The 19,516-nt window shown below is 42.5% G+C and overlaps 1 long non-coding RNA gene across 1 annotated transcript in view; it reads left to right on the top strand.

The window, feature by feature from the left end:
* LOC147583373 (uncharacterized) overlaps positions 1 to 17,293 on the top strand; it is a 53,668-nt gene extending 36,375 nt beyond the window's left edge. The window contains exons 3-5 of the long non-coding RNA XR_015248146.1: positions 10,366 to 10,605; positions 15,765 to 15,849; positions 15,994 to 17,293. This is a non-coding gene — a long non-coding RNA (uncharacterized LOC147583373). The remainder of the gene's footprint in view (positions 1 to 10,365; positions 10,606 to 15,764; positions 15,850 to 15,993) is intronic.
* The last annotated feature ends 2,223 nt before the right edge of the window (positions 17,294 to 19,516 follow it).

Raw genomic sequence — 19,516 nt, 5'->3', positions numbered from 1 at the left:
AGCTCTCTGAAATTTTATACCTTTGGTTACTTTTTCCTAAAAATGTCCTTCAACATTTTCCCCCATTTTCGTTCTACTTTCTCCCTGTTTCTTCTTGGGCCATTTAGTGACGTTTTTTCCTCCCTTTGATCACCTCCTAACCATCAGTGCAACTCCTGTCAATCCCTCCACCTTCTCATGCTTCACGGTTTGTTTCCACCTTGTCTAGTCACATAGCTTCAGCTTTCACTTAACTGTAGGCTTCAAACCAAACTTTGAATAAATGTTGCGGCCACATGTAAAGTTGGACGTGTCCATTTAACTGCCCTACACATTCCTCACAATCCATTCTGTCCCTACCACCAAGCACTTTGTGTTTTCTTGATCCCAGTGTTAGGATGAACATCATCCACCTTCCAGTCTGTGAGCAGAGGAGTCCATTTCCACTGCTTTCCATATTCAGCCATTGAGTCTAGTACTACGTCTTTCCCTAAAGTCTTCCCTATCTTTTCATTTCTCTGCATCTTCATTCGGAGCAGAATAACTATAACTTCATGGGTGGCCTCTCTGAAGCTTATCAGTCACCCCACGTTCACAGCAGCCTGGGAAGAAGCAGTCCTGAACCATCAGGCCTCTTTAGGATTTACCTCAAGGCCACCCTGAGCGTCTTGTACAAAATGTGACCTCTTCACTATTAATAAGGCTCTAAATTGATTATACTGAAATTATAGGGAGTATATGGGATGCACTCAAATGATGCTAGTAAATATTTCTTATATATAAAGAATGTGTGAGTCTTTGGAAATAAAAACTACAGAAGTGAAAGATATGCACCTGACCTTCAGAAGGACAGGGGAATGAGTAGAAAAGCAAAGTTGAAGTGCCCTGGGTTCAGATTTCAACTCCACCCTTGGTTTAACTGTGGGCAAGATACTTATATGATTTTAGCTTCGGTTTCCTTACCTGTAAAATGGAGATATCTCATTTCTCATTCAAAGGGGCTTTTTGACAGTTAAATAATGTTTTATGTGAAGTTTCCATTTTGAAATTTACCCAACGGCACATTCTTACCAAATCAAATACTGTTAATACTTAGGAGTGTAGGACTTACATACTTTAACAGTTCAAGGAGATAACAATAGAAATATTATTGGGGCACCAGCTCAGTCGGTTAAGCATCCGGCTCTTGATTTCTGCTCAGGTCAGATTCTCCCCACATTAGGCTATGTGCTGACCATGTAGAGCCTGCTTGGGATTCTCTGTCTCCCTCTCTCTGTGTGGCCTCCCCTGTTCATGATCTCTCTCTTTCTCTCTCCTCTCTTTCTCTCTCTCTCTCAAAAATAAGTAAACATTATAAAAAACACTGGCTTCATAAAGAAATACACACTAGCTGCCAAAGATTAGTGCTGACAGCCATTCTTTATTTATTCATGTTGAGAGAGGATATATGCACGCATAAGTGGAGGAGGGGCAGAGAGACAGGGAGAGAGAGAATCCCAAGCAGGCTCCATGCTTTCAGTACAGCACCCAAACCAGGGCTCAAACCCACCAACCATGAGATCATGACCTGAGCCCAAATCAAGAGTCGGAGGTTCAACTGACCAAGTTTCAACTGACTGAGCCACCCAGGCGCCCCTCTGGCAGCCATTCTTGAAGGCCTCAGGATATCTAGAATGGACAGAGATTATAGGCAGGTAACCCTTACCTTAGAGCAGGATCGCACACAAAATGTTGTTTGACTCCTTAGCTTCTGAAAAAAGATTTTGCTGCACAGAGCAAGAAAAGGTTTATAGATTTTTATGGTCTTTAAATAAAATCAGGCTAGACTCACTTCTCACCTCTGCCTAGCAACGTCCAAATTTGAAAGCATTTTCCAGCCGCTATCAATTATTTAACAGAGGCATTGGGGGAACTATAGATGAATAAACCTTCTCTCCAGATGCCATTCTTGGACCAACAGACTTACCCAGCTGTGGGCTAGGTGACCAGAGGGTGAGGATGATTGGAAACTGTCACTTGTGTCTGCTACACACAACGACAAGAGAGGTTTTCACTTGGTTTGGGGTTGTTGGGATCATTTAGCGCAGTGTTCCATTTACTGGAGAAAAAAACCCAAGCTGAGACCGGCTGAGTTGGACAGTCACGCAGCTATGGAGTGGCAGAGCCAGGCCTGGAGCCCAGATCCTAGTCCAAAACTCTTTTTCCACCGCCCCACAGCTGCTGCTTTACAGTATTGAGGTTTTGGAATTTCACTCATTCAAATGCAAATGTTCTGTGTGCTTCTTTAACGGGACATTTTTTTTGTCTTACTTTGCTAACTAGGGTTTGCTGTATTGAGCAAATGAGTGTAGATCTAGAGGTGTTAAAATCATCAACCTCTTTTAAAGCCTCATTATTTTTCCTTTGCTTCTCTTTATGATGTGGAACACTGGCTTCTTTTTTTTCTTTCCAGCCCGAATTGGAGGCAGCAGTACATATAACTTGACTTACTTGTTCTACTGGCTGAGTAGTGAGAACGAGATTAATGAAATCAATGTAGCCCACAGGAAAGTCCTGCCCATCTCCACCCCAACCCCTCCTGTGGGAATTCTTCCAGGGGACTTGTTTGGGGAATGAGTTGCTATGAAACAGTGCTGCAGCTGGGCTCTGTGGGGGGTCTGGATGGTCTCATAAAAGCTAACCGTATCTGGACTTTGAGAAGGTTAGAGATGTTCTGTGCCATCCAATATTACACACCGGCATAAGTCATGACCAACATAAACCTTTAAAAAAGTCTCCCATTCATCCATCCATTATTTATTGAAGCCATACTATATGCCAGATATTCTGTTTGGTTCTGGAGACGTGCTTTGATGGAATCACACCTTTTGAGAGAGGGCAAAGAAAGAACACAAAAGGCTGTAGCTACCTAGTGGAAGGGAAAAGACAGGAGAAAGGACGAAAGGTGAAAACCAGTATCATTATGTCTATAGAGACAAGTGAACAAGTAATTATAATGCAATGTGATAGGGGTAAGATGAAGTTCAGCTGTTGACACACCAGAGTGGCCTACCCCCATCTTCCACGGTCATGAAGGATTTTTGGACGATGTGATATTTAAGCACAAATCTAAAGAATAAAAGAGGTTGTACAGGTGAAAAGTAGAACAGAGGATGTTCTTGGAAGAGGAAATTGTATGTGGAAAGATTCTGAGGCATCACAGAACACAGGGAAGCACAGGTGAACACTGGGTCTGGGGCACAAATGAACAAGGGTAGGACCAGTGAAGGGGGAGGTGTGAGAATATAGAGGAGTCGTTTGAAGGACCTTGAAAGCCATGCGGTGGCTCTTCCCGTCTTTGCCCCAGGACTTTGCCTGTGATAATTGCACCTCTGGAAGAGCAGTGTGACACCACTTATCCCCATAAGCCTGGCCTAATCTTTGGGATTTGTGGAAACAATATAAAAGGAATAGTGCAGGTGAGGTCAGAGGACGGGGTATGTATCTGGCCACTCAGAAGTCATTGAGTGGAGGGACATAGCTTGCGACTGAGTCATGTCCTGTATCTTAGAGCTAGAGCAAGTTGGAAACCCAGGTAGGACTAGCTTCAGCTAATGGAAATAGATTGCAAGTAACAATAGGTAAAGCACAATAGAAGTGTATTTTCCTCTCCTGTGGCAGTAGTCTGCTTAGGGGCGGTCTAGGGCTGGTGTGGCAGCTCTGCGATGTCATCTACATCCTACCTCCTTTGCTTCTGAAGCTCCCCTCCAATGTGTGGTTTCCATACTGTGGCTACCAAAGCTAGAGCCGTCACGTCCGCTTTCTCGTGTAACGGTGAGCGGAGCAACTGACAGTCCCTTCCACAAGGGCCAATGCTTCTTCCTGTTTCTCCCCAGGTCAGTCAAGTTCTTGGATTTTGGAGCAGTTTCTGTGTGCTTCTTATTGGACTTCTCAGGCTTGCTCTATGGCACTATGGAAATTTCTATTACTACCACCTTCATTAAGTAACTATTGTGGGCTTAGCAGTTGCCTACTATTTTTCCGAATGCTATTATAGGTTTTGATCTTTTAAAAAATTATTTTTTAGCTTTTAATGTTTAAGTAATTTTAGACTTCAAAAAAGTTGGTAAAAATATTACAAAGAGTTCGCATATTCTTTTCTCCCAGCTTCCTAAAATGTCGATGTCACGCATAACCATAGTATAATGATTCAAATCAAGAACTCAAATTGGCAGAATACTATTAATATCTCTATACAACATATTCAAATGTCAGATTCCCACTGAGGTTCCTCTTCATTCAGGATCCAGCCCAGACTGCACAATGCATTTGGTTGTCATGTTCCCTCAGTCTCCTCCAACGTCACTTTTGTGCTTTCTAAATGCACGGCATCAGAAGACATATGATAATCTATATTTCCCCATACCGGTGATTTTAACTTTGATCTTTTGGCTAAGGTAGTCTCCCAAATGTCTCCATATAAAGTCACTATTTTCCCTCTGCAATTATTAAGTATCTTCTGGGGAGATAAACTGACCCATGCAAATATCCTCTTTCTCATCACATTCACCTCCCCCCACCCCCCACCCCCCCCACTCCCCCACCCCCCCACCCCGGTTTTAGCCCTTACTGATGACTTTGGCCTAAAGCTATTACCACTGTGTATTTGTCAAAGGGTCATTTTTTGTTTTTAACTTTACAAGTGCCATATGAGTACGCAATCTGCAGTGGGACTTGAGCAAATCAAGGAGTTAATTCTCCTCAAACCATTAAACCCTTAGGTGGTCTTGGATGCTTTACCCACTATAGATCACTCCCTGGCTGTTGTATGAAAGCCAGTCACTGGACACAGTACCTAGTAGTCCAGGTAGTGACTCCCTGCTTATCTCTGATCTTCTGTTTGTTGGTTTGCTTGTTTGTTTTTCCTTCTCTTCCTCTTTTGATTCTAGATTCCAACCTTTATTACTAGAGTAAATCTGTATCTGAAGTCCCAGGCTTCCCATCGTTTTGGCTCAGTACTCCATTGTCTCTCTTTGGTTTGTTAAACTTGACCTCCTTCTTAACTTTCAACTCTGTTCAGTCCTCTGAATTTGGAGTCCAAATTCACCATCATAGCCTTCACCACACATTCCTTCTTCTAAGTCCAGCTCTGTGAATCCCCACACATTTGCTGAGGCGTTTCCTAATGCTTTGCCTCCGGGGGAGTAACAGCCTACATTGGACAGATTGTTTAACTGCTTGGGAATTTACTGGACATAGTCAAATTGGATAAGTAACAATTGTGTCGTTAAAAAACTATGCTATAGTTCACTGATTATCATCAAGAGGAATAATAGGGAGTTAGGGTAGTAGAGGCAAGTCCCACTAAAAATCTCCTTGGAGAGTTGGGCATAATATTTTTATGTTTATCAAAAGTTCATGAATTAAAAAAAAAAGAGTTGAGAAGCAGTGTCTTAGCACAAACTAAGCTATTTTCAAAATTTGGATATGAGTATAAACGAGAAATAGGATTGGTGTTAGGGAGTCAAGCTAGTCTCAGCAGCTGCATAGAGGAAAGGAAGGAAAATGACAATAACAGTACTTTTAAAAACTGAGCACTTACTATGCACCAGGCACCATTCTGGCTTCTTCGCAAACACTAACTCCTTTAATTTCCACAACAGCCCTGTGAATTAACAACAGTTAATGTCCCCATTTTAGATTGATGGTTTAGAGTGGTGACGTAAGCAAGAAGCACTCAGGCAGTCAGTGGAAGACACAATACACTGTCCCAGACCTTGTGCTCAGAGCCCACGTCTGGATCATTACCAACTGTGCCAGGCCAGGTGTGAAATCAGAGAGAGGTTTGGGCTGACACTTGAGCTGCCTGCCTGGCATGTACCATGTTGAGAAATGTAAGCAATGGGCTTCCTTTGTCAGTGCTGCCGGGCTGGAATTGATGAAGACCGAGTGCTGACGATCCAGGTTCATGGTGGTTACAAGGGTGTTCCTACTGATCACCTGAACTCATGCATCTGTCGTAGAATTGCTTCTCTACATGAACACTGTTCTTCCACCATGGGCACTCTCTGTCTTCCTGCCAATAACCCACCTTGGCTCCCATGGCGATGGAGGTATCACGGGGATGCCATGTAGCTTCCTTCTCATCCCATGAGTAAGTCTACCTTTACGATCCTGGTCACTCACACACAGATTCACTCAGGACATGAAGCACAAGGAGTACCTTACAGAGTGAGGGGGGATCACCCCACGTTAGCGAAGGCAAGGAAAGGACAAAAAAGGCTACAGCTACCAAGGGGAAGAGAGTAGAGGAAGGACCAAGGCTGATAATCAGTACCAACATGGTCATACTTTTTCTTAAAATGTTGAAATATTTCCAACTGGTTGGTGAACGGTCACTGCTTCAAGCCCAGCCCCTTCACAACGCCCCCGTCAATCCTACCACCTCCTCTTTCCAGCAAAAGAAAGTTAATGTCTGTTTAGGGTTTTCTTTGTTGTGTGTGTGTGTGTGTGGTTTTTTTTGTTTTGTATTTTTAGAGAGAGAGAGTGTGTGTGTGAGTAGGGGAAAAAGAAGGGGGCAGAGGGAGAGAGGGAGAGAGAATCTTAAGCTCCAAACTCAGCACAGAGCCCACCGCGGGGCTCAATCTCAGGTCTCAAGGATCATGACGAGCCAAAATCAAGAATCAGACACTCAACTCACTGAGCCACCCAGGCACCCGAATGTCTATTTGGTTTTAATGATTGGTATCTATACCCTAGGCAGTGGATAAATATTTTAAATATTAGCCCTTAAAAGAACTAATAGTGAAAATGTGGCATAAGTACAGATCTATGTTTCACTGTTTTACTCCAGAGAAGAATTTCCATGAGGCACTATCTCTCTCTCTATGGAAATACTGTTTTGGTATCTTTTATCATTTAGCTCTGATACTGAAGATTCTGCTTTCTCTTTCCCTCCTTGGCCGAAACACCCAACAGAGAGAACTATCAATGCAAATTCCCCTTAGCCATTCAACAGGGCTTTCTCTTGAGGAACTTCATCCTCTCAGGATGAGAAGCACTGAAGAGCCCAAGGCCTCTTCTCCAGAGTGGCATTACAATGTCCCAGGAGTTGGTGGCTGGGTGGCTCAGTTGGTTAAGCATCAGACTTCGGCTCAGGTCATGATCTCATGGCTCTGGGTTCGAGCCTCTAGTCGGGTTCTGTGCTGACAGCTTGGAGCCTGCTTCGGGTTCTGTCTTGGTCTCTCTCTCTCTCTCTCTCTCTCTCTCTCTCTCTGTCCCTCCCTTGCCTGTGTGTTTTCTCTCTCTCTCTCTCTAATATAAAAACAAACATAAAAAATAATTTTAAAAAAAGATCTAGAATGTCTTGGTATTTATCCAATGGAAGAGGAGGAAGAGGCTTATAAATTCTTAGTTCCTGTGTGGCCCCTTTTCTGATATTAACAGCTTGTGTATAAAAAGCACAGTTTGCCACCAAACTGATTGAAAAGGCATTCCAATGCATCTTGCAAAGGACATTAAATGATAGGCTCAAAACTCAGACCACTACTTCTCTAAAGTCCCTTCATCCAATTCCCAATGTCTTTGTGCCCTAGAGATGCTCTCCTGTGACAAACTCCACCAGCCCCTGAAGCCCCTCAAACCCCCTACTTTCTCTTCTCATTCCATGACCTTATTTTGTAGTGCCCCTCCCCCCTCTTAGTTCCCCCTTCGTCTCAGGTCTACTTTCTCCTCATTTCTCCCTTTTTTTGGCCATTCATCATCAAAAAAGATTCACAAATTGTATGATAGAGGCACTGTATTACAATGAAGAACACACACATGCACAGAAATCATGCTCTGTCTGGTTTCACAGAAAGGGACATACCAACAGAGTCGGTCCTTATGGGTCCCTGTTGCTTTGAGAAGATTCAGGAAGCTTTCTTAAAAGTCAAAACTTCTAAAATGTCTGTTTTTATGCATTGAAGAAGCTTCAAGTTGAGTGTCCTGAATTATTATTGCCTAGAAAATGTCGGTGGTGTGTAGTTACTAGGAGGGGCAATGGATAAGGGAGGAGGCACAGCTGGTGTCATTAAGTAAGTCATCCAAGCAAACGTACTTCCTGTGAGTAACACAAATTTACTCTAGTGTTGGGTAGGGAATTAAGGTGATAAGGAAATGGTCTTAGAGCCTCAGACCCAACCTACAACTTTTGCAGTCTGTGCCCTTCTCTTGGGTGACTTACCATTCTAGTTTCAGCAACACCTGGATCCTTGCTCATGGACTCTTTCTTGTACCTGTTTGAATTTTCCATACAATATTTTAACTCTTAAATGAAATTTAAAAAAGAAGAAGAGAAGAGAAGAGAAGAGAAGAGAAGAGAAGAGAAGAGAAAAGAAAAGAAAAGAAAAGAAAAGAAAAGAAAAGAAAAGAAAAGAAAAAAGAAAAGAAAAGAAAAAAGAAAATCACCTGTAATCTTAGCTCACTAAAAGAACTGTGTTAACTTTTCAGGGTCCTTAACTTTTTATGGACAGACACTAAGATTTTTTAGTATTTGTCCACAATCATATAAACAATTGTAGCCATAGGCTTCCAATATTATCTCAAATATTTTTCATGGTATTACATTGTCTTGCAAATTATCATTTTAATAAGTAAGTATGACATTGTGCTACTATGTCCCAATTTCCTTAACCATCTCCCTATTGTTGGATATTTGGTTTGTTTTCATTATTTTACAGTAGCGGATAGTCTTGCAATTAATACTTACATGGACCTAGATTTTTCTCCTTTCTACAATTTCCTAAGGATAAATTTCTAGACACTAGAATACTGGTCTAAATTATATGAATGTGCTCACAGCCACTTAACTTTCCATTAGGTGCCAATTTATACCATTTGCTTTATTATACATATGCATTCTACTTGTATATGTTACCAAATCTTCTATTGCATGTCTATTTTAATCTTACTTTTGCTTTAAAAAATTTTACATTTTTATTTAATTGAATCTGTTACTTTTTTCTCTCAATGCTTCATATATATTATCACTTCAAGCTCTAACAAGTTCTGCCTCTTTGGTAACTCATCTATGTTTTCCCTAATATTTTGTTCTTTGATGTATCCAGAGATTATTTAAACATGGTTATATTTTAGGGTTTTTCTTCCAAAACACTGTCTAATTTTAACCTAATATCATTGAGTTTTTTGCTGTTTCCCACTCATTATCCAACATGGTTTTTGTTTTTTGTTTTTTTTTTAATTTTTTTTTTCAACGTTTATTTATTTTTGGGACAGAGAGAGACAGAGCATGAACGGGGGAGGGGCAGAGAGAGAGGGAGACACAGAATCGGAAACAGGCTCCAGGCTCCGAGCCATCAGCCCAGAGCCTGACGCGGGGCTCGAACTCACGGACCGCGAGATCGTGACCTGGCTGAAGTCGGACGCTCAACCGACTGCGCCACCCAGGCGCCCCTCCAACATGGTTTTAATCCCACACTAACCCAGCTAAATTTCTAGGCTTTCTATACTTTTCCACTCCTAAGTTTTCCTTTTCTCATCCATATTTCCTTGCGTTAAACATGAAATGTTATAGTATGTTTTGATATCTGGCATAGGTACTTATTTCTCGTTATATTTTGTCATGAAATATTCACTCCCATGCCACTTAGGCAATTTCTTCTTTTCATCACACCCTAAGCAAGACCAGCACTGTGATTATCCCACCACTGAAATAAATGCAAATCGCATTCTTTCTCTTTACCCTCTTTTTTTATTCCAAGTAGCACTGATCTTTGTATCATTGGGAGTACTTATCCTAGTTTCTCAGTCATCTTGGCTGCGCAAAATGATTGGTCATTTTATAATAGTACCATCAACTTTTCGTTTTTCTCACTCGCTTGTCTTTCCACTAACGCCTGTGCTGCCAACTCAACTCTAGAGGAACCCGTCTGTCCTCAGTTTCTCCTCCTCTGCTGCCTGCTGCAGCTAGGTTGAAATCAAGTGACTGCTGATTGACACGACAAATTGGTGTTGAGTGTTTGGGATTTGTGTAGGGGTGATAGCAGATTGGAGTTGGCAGATGTAGGTGAAGCTTTGACAAAGAAAATATGATGCATTCTCACATCTACAACTTTCTTTTAGTCAGTGTTAAAAATTCTAGATCCAATTATCAGAGGCATGTCAGTCACCAACTAGGAGATTGCAGGCCTTGGGAACAGGGCATGTAAGAACAAATTTGCTTTTTGAAAGTAAAATTAGTTAACATAGGAAACAGGAAACTACAGAAGGAAAAAGAGAGAGGGGGAGGGAGAAAGAATGGGGCAGAGACAGAAAGAGAGAGAGAGAGACTTGAGGATTCTTATCCCCCACCCCCCCCCCCCCCAAAAGAAACCAATCTGCTAGAGTTCTTACATTTTCTTTTTCAAGCTTGGCAGAAATCCTTCACAGAAGTAATGACCTGAACTTGCAGAAGAGGGAGCTAAAGCTCAGAGAAGTTAAACAAACTCAAGAGAATGTTACCAGTGGTGGAAGCAGGATCCCAGCCCAGATCTGTGCAGCCTGTAGCCGTGGAAATTCAGATCTTGTTGAATGAATGTCTGCTGGTTCCAGTTCCTCGTGCCTGATGTCCAAACCCATGAATCTACCTACCTACCACCCCACCAGCCTGTGAGTGTCATATAGGCACCTCAAGCTTTATAGAAGTGCCCCGGACTTCTCCTCCTGGTCCAGGGTCTGCTCTCTCAGTGAATGTTCCACCATCCACCCAATTGTTAGGATCTTGGACCTCAGTTCTTCCTCCCAGGGGCCCTGCTGCTGCCATCATGGCCATCTGGACTCTCCATCTCTCCTCTTACCTTCCTCCTCTCCGTTCTCTTCAAAAAGCTCATTTTATCTGCTGTTTAAAATAATGGAATGGCTTTCTATTTGAGAGGGAAAAGATGGCATAAAGTTAAAAATCCTTCCACAGCCTACACATCCCAGCATGATCTGGCCCCTCACCGTCCCTGCAGCCCCATCTCTCACGTTCCTGGCTCTGCACACATGTCCATCACAGACGGCCTTTTCACACTACCTCAAATCTGCCCTATTCCTTCCAGCCTCAGATTCAGGGCATTTGAATAATTAAAGACCAACCCCCCCACTCCATTTTGGTTTTCCCCAGGTACTCAGCGTCTTCTCACCTATTTTAGAACTCATTTATGACATCATTGCTTATTGTCTCTCTCCCTATACTAGAATATAGTAGCTCCACTGAGCAGAGGCTAACATCCATTTCATTGGCTGATACCCAAAGCAATGTCTGGTACATACCACTTAACACATTGCTATTGAATAAATTGTTTCATCCACTTTTATGTGTGGCATTTACATGAATAAAGTACCTAGCCACTAGATTTCTGGATACCACATATCCATGTACCTACAAGAGAACGGGCATATGTTGGGTGATAGAATCAAGGTCAGCAGCTATCAGACTAATAAGCAGTGCAGTTTAATAAGGACTGAATAAAAAGCCTGCCTTTGGGTGCAAAAAGTAGTGGAAAATCAAGATTATAGGGTTAAATGACATGATAGAAGGGATTATGAAAAAAAGGATTTGTTTGAAGGTTGCTGTTGTCGTTGTTCCTATTTTGTGTTTGTTAACATCCAGCTTTGGTGTGGTACATTTGTTAAAAATCAATGAACAGGGGCACCTGGGTGGCGCAGTCCGTTAAGCGTCCGACTTCAGCCAGGTCACGATCTCGCGGTCCGTGAGTTCGAGCCCCGCGTCAGGCTCTGGGCTGATGGCTCAGAACCTGGAGCCTGTTTCCGATTCTGTGTCTCCCTCTCTCTGCCCCTCCCCCGTTCATGCTCTGTCTCTCTCTGTCCCAAAAATAAATAAACGTTGAAAAAAAAATTTTAAAAAAAAATCAATGAACACAGTGTTAATACATTATTATTTTTTATTTTTAATCTTTGTTTATTTTGAGAGAGAGAAAGAGAGATAGTACTAGTGGAGGAGGGGAAGAGAGAGAGGGAGACAGGTGATCCCAAGCAGGTTCCATGCTGTGAGCACAGAGCCCGATGGGTGGTTCAAACCCATGAACTATGAGATCATGACCTAAGTTGAGATCAAAAGTCAGCTGCTTAACCGACTAAGCCACCCAGGTGCCCCAATACATTATTATTAATTGACATCTGTACTTTACATTAAGGTTCACTCTGTGTTGCACAGTTTTTTTCGGTTTTGACAACGCACAATGCATGTGCGCACCATCATAGTATCATACAGAATAGTTTCACTGCCCTAAAAACTCCCGGTGCTTCACCTATTCTACCTTCCTCCTTCCCTCCAGCTCCTGGCAACCACTGATCTTTTTACTGTTTCTATAGTTTTTTCCAAAATGGCACGTAGTTAGAATCATATAGTATGGAGTCTTTTCAAATTGGTGGCTTTTCCTCTTAATTGAGACATAATTGACATATAACCTTGTATTTGTTTTATATGTACAATACAGTTATTTGATATATGTGAAATGATCACCAAAATAAGTTTAGTTAACATCCATCATCACTTATAGTTACACTTTTTTTTTCTTGTGATGAGAACTTTAATATCTCTTAGCAACTTTCAAGTATACAACACAGTGTTGTTAACTATATAGTCAGCATGCTGTACATGACATCCCCAGGACTACTGTTCTTTTTGGCTACATTCCCCCATTTTTGCCTATTCCCCAGCCCCTGCTTCTGGTAACCACCCAAATTGGCTTCTTTTATATAATAATGTGCACTTAAGATTTCTCCATATCTTTTTGTAGCCTGATAGCTCTTTTTTATATTATTATTACTGAATAAATTTCCATTGTATTGAAAGTACTACCATTTGTTTATCCATTTACCTACTGAAGGGCATCTTGGTTCCTTCCAATTTGGGACAGTTAAGAATTAGGTTTATTTTTGGTTAATAAGAATGCATGAGGATCAATCACACGGCTGTTAATACAGCTCTGTAAGTGCTAGCCCATCAGACTACCAATAGAGGTACCTGCACACAGAGGTTCTGCTCTTCTCTGCAGAATTCAGCCCTGCTATTTGATGCTTTCCATCACTGTTTATCAAGGAATGAATGTGTTAAATCCTGAGCCCAATATTTCTTGATAAACTAACACATTCAGGGGAAAAAGCAGTGAAGACAATTGAAGGATTTAAAGTCCTTTGAGGAAACACTGAGGGTACTGAGGATATTTTCACTGAACAAGAGAGAACTCAGAGACGCTGACAAGCATCCTCAGTAATGCCAAAGGCAGTCATAGGGAAGAGTGGGTAATCTTGTTGTGTAGGACCAAGAGAAATAGACCTAGGAGCAAAGGGTAAAATTAGCATTGGGATGGGTTCCAGGGTTTGAGAGAATGCTGAGTATTCCCACCCATTTTATTGTAGACCTCCCCTAGCTCTTACCATCAAGGAGCAAGGAGAGTGGCCATCTGACAATCTAGTCTCAAAGTATCCCATCCCTGATAAATCCTTAACTATACCTCACATGAAATTTATTCCAAAACTAGTCAATCAAGAAATCTTCTGACCAGACACTTTCTGAAACAATCTTGAAATGGAGTCCAATAACCTGTATATTCTATATCCCGAATGTTACAAGATAGCCTTGAAAGTGATTGAAGTTAATTTTTTTTTTAAATTGATGTTTTAAAACCCTTAAACAAGAACATCCACTATCCCATGGGTTACTATCTTACCTGTGAGAAGGCAGACATTGCTTTTCTCTGGTGCTTACCTGTTTTGCTCTTCAGTGCATTGTCTGTGCCCTTTCGACCTTGGTTCAAACCTCTTCCTATGGCTTTCATCTGAAGCAACACCCTTGGGTGGCCTCCAGTGCTTTTTATTAAGTGATAAGAGAACCCAGGTACTTTCACTTAGGAGGCCAAAGGTCTCACACAGCAGTGCTCTCATGGCCAAGTGAGTCACTTCTTCGAGTTGACTTTGGTGCCAAGTTGACTCTTGGCCTGGGGCCCAGTGGTTATAACTCCTGACAAAGATTCCCAGTTCTTTTTAGAGACTAAGTTGCTCAGGGCCTTAATTTTATGCCTGAATCTTTCTTCATTTTCAGAGACCCAAGTTATGTGGTATTTTTCCTAATTGATATTCTTTTTTTTTAATGCATATATTTAAAATTTTTTATTTTAGAGAGTGCATGAGCAGTGGGGATGGAGGTATAGAGAGAAAGAGAGAGAGGGGGAGAGAGAGAAACTTGAGCAGGCTGCATGCCCAGCCCAGAGCCCGATAAAGGATTCGATCTCACCACCCTGAGATCATGACCTGAGCTGAAATCACGAGTCAGATGCTCAACCAACTGAGCCACCCAGGAGCCCCTCCCTAACTAACATTCTTAAATTTGTCTTAGTTTATTGCCTCCCTCTCTCTTTCTCTATTATGTTTATAGAAATAAACATCCAAGCACTAAAAAAAAAAAAAGACCCAAAAGTCCTGGGGATGAGTGTTCTCATTTGAAGATGCCGGTGCCCAGTCTTCATTTTCTGATGCCCAGTATAATCTCATTGTGGCCGACATTGGGCTCTGGATAAGGAAATGGTTTTCCATTTCCATATTTAAGAGGAGCGCCCTCGGGACATGCCTCAACTCTATGAACCCTGCCTGGGCTCCTCGTATGAGAGTCGTAAAAGCAATTTTGACTCAAACTTATATTTCTTTTGGCTTTACGGGAGAACTATATAAACTTTAATTTGGCTGTGCAGGTCGGGAAAGTAAATGTCATTGCAAGCCCCCAGTTTAGATCAGACTTCACATTTGACACCGTCTGGCAGAGTGAAGTCCATAGAAATAAGAAGCCATGCTTATAGTACGATCAGTTTAATTAGGTTCTACATACTAATAAAGTATCAAACGCTGGCAGTCACTATCTTCTGACTTACATCCCGTTAACATGAATGCATTACAGTGTTACTCTCCGGTTTTATGTTAAAACATTATTACATCATCCCACACTCCAAAATCCTTTATTTGTGCAGTCTGTTGCCAAAATAATCAAGAGAGAGGAGCAGACTGTAAACACAATGCTGGCCTTTGTGTTAAAATGGGATCATTGGCCATTTTAATCCAGCACCATTCCTGTATTTTCTTGAATCACCCTAAATGGTAGATTAGGGAGCCTGAGAAAAGGTTCCTGTGGTAAGGAACTGGAAGAGACAGGAAATTCTAGAATTTGTCCTGAATGTGACAAGTCAAATCACACATTGTGTAGGGAAGAAGTGAGGGCAGAGGAGAGGTGTTGGATTAATTCAGTTTTATAAGTATTATCTGGCCACAATTACAGAAATGATGCGGAATTCCGGGACACAGTGAGAAGTTAAGAGGGTAGGCCTGCCGGGGAGCTTAGGGACTCCTTCTGGAGCCCAGCACACAGACATCCCACCACAAGGCATTTAAATGCCATGACACCTGCAGGGCACAGAAGTGCTCTGTGAGCAGAGAGGAAGGAGCTCTTCGTGTGTCTGGTGGCCCTGGGGTGAGTTTCCTGGGAAAAGTCACACTCACGGTTGTGGGAGATCCTTCCAACCTCAGCAAAGAAGATATAGATTTAGGAGGTAATGATGTTGGCGGAAGGAAATCCAACACTTAGAGCACTGTCAACAAAATTCCCTGAGGCAGTGGCTTCAGAGTCATCTTTGAGACTGATCCTCCCCCCCCCTCCCCCCCCCCCCCCCCCCCCGGCCCCCGCACTTACGAAGATGCTACAGTTTGTAAACTACGTCTGGATTTCAAGACCTTTGAAAAGACCCTGTCTTAAGCACCTACGTTTGTATTCACAGGCCACCTGTTGGGCACCTAGTGATGCCTCGCCTCTGCATTCAAGGAACCAGAGTTGGTGTTTTGCTGATGAAGATGCTTTACTCTGTGAGTAGCTTCTTCACAACTTGGGAAGGTGTTTGTTACCACTGAAATCTACATTAATAAAAACCCAATTAAAAAAGGATTAAGGGCACTTTAATACCAGAGGAACCCAAGAGATTAACTCCTCTGGCCTCTTTTCCTCCTCAGGCCGACTCTCCCCTTCTCCAAACCATGGCAGGAAGATGTGCATTTTCGTCTTGAAGATATTCTAAGCCAAGAAGGCAAGGCTCCTATATTTCTTCAGATGCTTTTATTTTTTATTTTTAATTTATTTTTAATTTTTTTTTTAACGTTTATTTATTTTTGAGACAGAGAGAGACAGAGCATGAACGGGGGAGGGTCAGAGAGAGGGAGACACAGATTCCGAAACAGGCTCCGGGCTCTGAGCTGTCAGCACAGAGCCCGACGTGGGGCTTGAACTCACAGACCGCAAGATCATGACCTGAGCCGAAGTCGGCTGCTTAATCGACTGAGCCACCCAGGCGCCCCCAGATGCTTTTATTAAATGAAACATTTTCTGTTGTATTTGAAGCCACTTGTTCTGCTTCAGTGTTCTCTAAACGCTGAGGAATATTGATTAGGATTTCTCTGAGAAATGTATTTGTCCATTTGTCAATGGACTCTTGTGTGTGTTTTGTGGATAAAGACTGGAGTAGCAACAATAATCATCTTGTCAACACTCTGTCATAGGGTAAATCATGTTTCCCAACAGCAGTGCACACAAGAGGTCAGGGCGTGACTGACTCTGGCCTCTATGCCTATTCTTCAGACTCATTTAGCCAACCCAACTGTACCTTGCATTCATATTTCTGAGATTTTTACTGTGAAGGACATGTCCCCTGCACATGCCCTTCACAAATGTTATAGTGTACTTTCTAATACTGTAATTATCATTTTCCACATTCGTGGAAACATTGATGTATATCTTTAAAGCAGTAGCACACCTAATTCTTGGATGTTTCTTTTGAAAATGTAAATTGGTTTTATTAATGATCTGCAAATGTGTTTGGAGATTCTGCTATATACAAGGCTTCATGTTTTTGAAATAACAAAATATTGAAAAATGTTTGGAAATAGTGAAAAAGTTGCAATGTAAAAATCCACTGTTTAAGGTCAATGCTTGGATGATCTTGGGAAAGACATGGTTAAAAAATAATGCCCAGGGCTACTTCTGTGGAGCTCTTTACCAGAGATGGGAGGTTACGTACTGGTGTAACTCGAAGCTCCCCAGGGCACTGAGAAAGCAGAGGGTGTATTTTCAGCTCTGTCTCCAAGCAGAAAATTACTTTTCATACCAGTATTGGATTAAGTAGCTTATGGTGCCATCCCTTTGGGACACTAAACCATTAGTGAGAAATAACACATCACTGGAAAGCAGGCAAAATGTTTGTTTAGTGTGATTATCAGAAGCCTTTTAGGATAGTTCTCATGTGTTTGGAAGGAATACTTTGATGGGCCAGTGCCGAGGAATCTCAATGAGGGACATGCTCCAGTACCAGCAGGTCACTAATCTGCCTCTGGAGAGGCAGGTTTGGTCTCCCGGTGGGGGCAGGGAGGGGATGGGGTTCAACCTGTGCCCATTCTTCCCCAAGCAGCACTTAGCCTCCTCCCCTAGGAGAGCACTGGACAAAGACAATACTCATTTCAAGGAACTCCAGATTCTCAGTGTGCCCCATGTTAGACATGTGCTGAGCACAGTGTCTGTTTCATTGTCAGTGGTGTCTGGGTGAGGTGCTCCCCAGTGTCCAGAGAGGGAAGAACTGAGGAAGCTGTGTCCTCTGCAGGGTTCCGTCTCTACGAGGCTACACTGAGCCTGAGTGTGACACCTTTCATTTATGTCTCTGGAAAAGTCCTGTGTTTGAAGTAAATTTTCCTACCAAAGAGGTGCTGTAATATTAAGGTATTTATTTGGCCAATGGCATCATACCAAATAATTTTAGTAGACTTGCAAATAAATTACATTCATTTGCTCAAGGGTGTAAAGCCATACCTCAAATAGTCTTCATAAACAAGGTTGTGTTATTAAGGAAACATGCCAGAACACCGTTTAAGAAAGTTTTTTTTTTTTTCCAGAATTATGCAAGCCAGAGTCAGGGGCATTCCAAAACCTTTATTTTCCCATTTTTTCATCACTGTATTATTTAAAAAAAAAAAAAAGCTGCTATTGAACTCCCTATACCCCAACAGAGCAGATGCCTGCCTCTTACCATTTCTACTCAGTATCTTGAGCACCAAGGAAGTAGAGTTTACAACAGCGTTGGACTATGTTAGACTTCCCCCTTTTCTACTTACTAACTTCCTTGCCTCAGTCACTGCACTTACACCCCTCGCCCCCACCCACCAAGCATCTGTGCTGGAGCATTAGTAAAGATATCAGCTCCCTCCTCCCTCCTCCGGAATTACCAGACTGCATTGTCAAATGCAGATAGGGATCAATTGTCACTACCATCTTTGCTTCCTAAAAGACTGATGGCTTCCAAAGCAGGACCATTGCCTGTGTTTCTTCTCATCCCTCAGGCCTTGCATGGTGCTTGGCACAAGGCTGGCATTCAGTTAATGTTTTCAAAATGAATGATTGAATGAACGAGCTATTTTCCAGGACAGGATCTAGATAATTCACCTCATCTAGGTTTGTGTGTCTCTGCCAAGGTGGCCAGGGCGAGCACCATACTTTGGGGAAAGCCAATCTAAAGGCTGCTAACAGAAAAAACAGCCAGCCCTGGGTGCACATCGTGGCAGCAAGGCACGACCTGCTCTAGGGTGATACTAACCACTGAAATCTGAGTCAAGACACAAGTACTAAGCCAAAAGCTCGGTAAGGTTGCCCAAGTGGGAAGGGAAGAAAGTATTAGGAATATAGAAGCATTAAGGGCAGTGGCACAGTATTTTACGGTTTTGCCCAGTCTTGTTGCCAGTAGGACGAAGCCTGATGTGCAGAGTTCCTTGTCCCGTGTGAAGTTAGGGACTCATGGCAGAGAGTTTGGGAACACTTCACAAGCTGGGCAGGCCACTGAGGCCATTGGGCACTAACAAGCTCAATGCCATTTTAGCTTCTGACAATTCAGTTTTGTTCTCTCCTAGGTCTAAGATCACTTTTAAAAACCAACAGATCGTGGGCCTATGCTGACAGAAAAATGATACAGTCCCACATTAAGTTGCACATGCTTTATGACGTGTGCCAACCGGGCCCTGAAGGCAGCGTTGCAAATTATAGAATTTACCCCCACCTGCTCTCTGCACCCTTCTCCCACTTCTCCGTCACCTCCCTGCCCCCACGGAAGGGATGGTTCCTTTCCAGGACCTCAGCCCCACCTCAGCCAAGTCTGGCCCCTTGGTGTGTCACCGAGAAAAGGCTACTTTTCTACCTGGTATCACATCCTCTCTGAGCTCATGGATCAACCACTTGCTAGGAAGAAAGAAAGCTGACATTTCTAACTGATTCATTCACACTGAAGTAGAAATAACCGGCAGGTTTAAACTCACTGACAAGATACTCACATTTAGAAAGCGGCCACCCTTTCATGGATTCCTGAATTAGTGTGAGGAGTCAAGGGGGTATATTCGGAGGAGAACATTTGCCAGGCCTGTGCCTCTTCTCACATGCAAGGGCAGAGACCTGCACCATAGAACGGAGTCTGAAAAGCTATTCATTTTGTTTGTCTGTTTGATG

The sequence above is a fragment of the Puma concolor genome, chromosome A2, assembly GCF_028749965.1.
Source record: "Puma concolor isolate L17-30 chromosome A2, mPumCon1.1.hap2, whole genome shotgun sequence".
NCBI lineage: Eukaryota > Metazoa > Chordata > Mammalia > Carnivora > Felidae > Puma > Puma concolor.
This window is presented reverse-complemented; position numbering and strand designations above follow the sequence as displayed.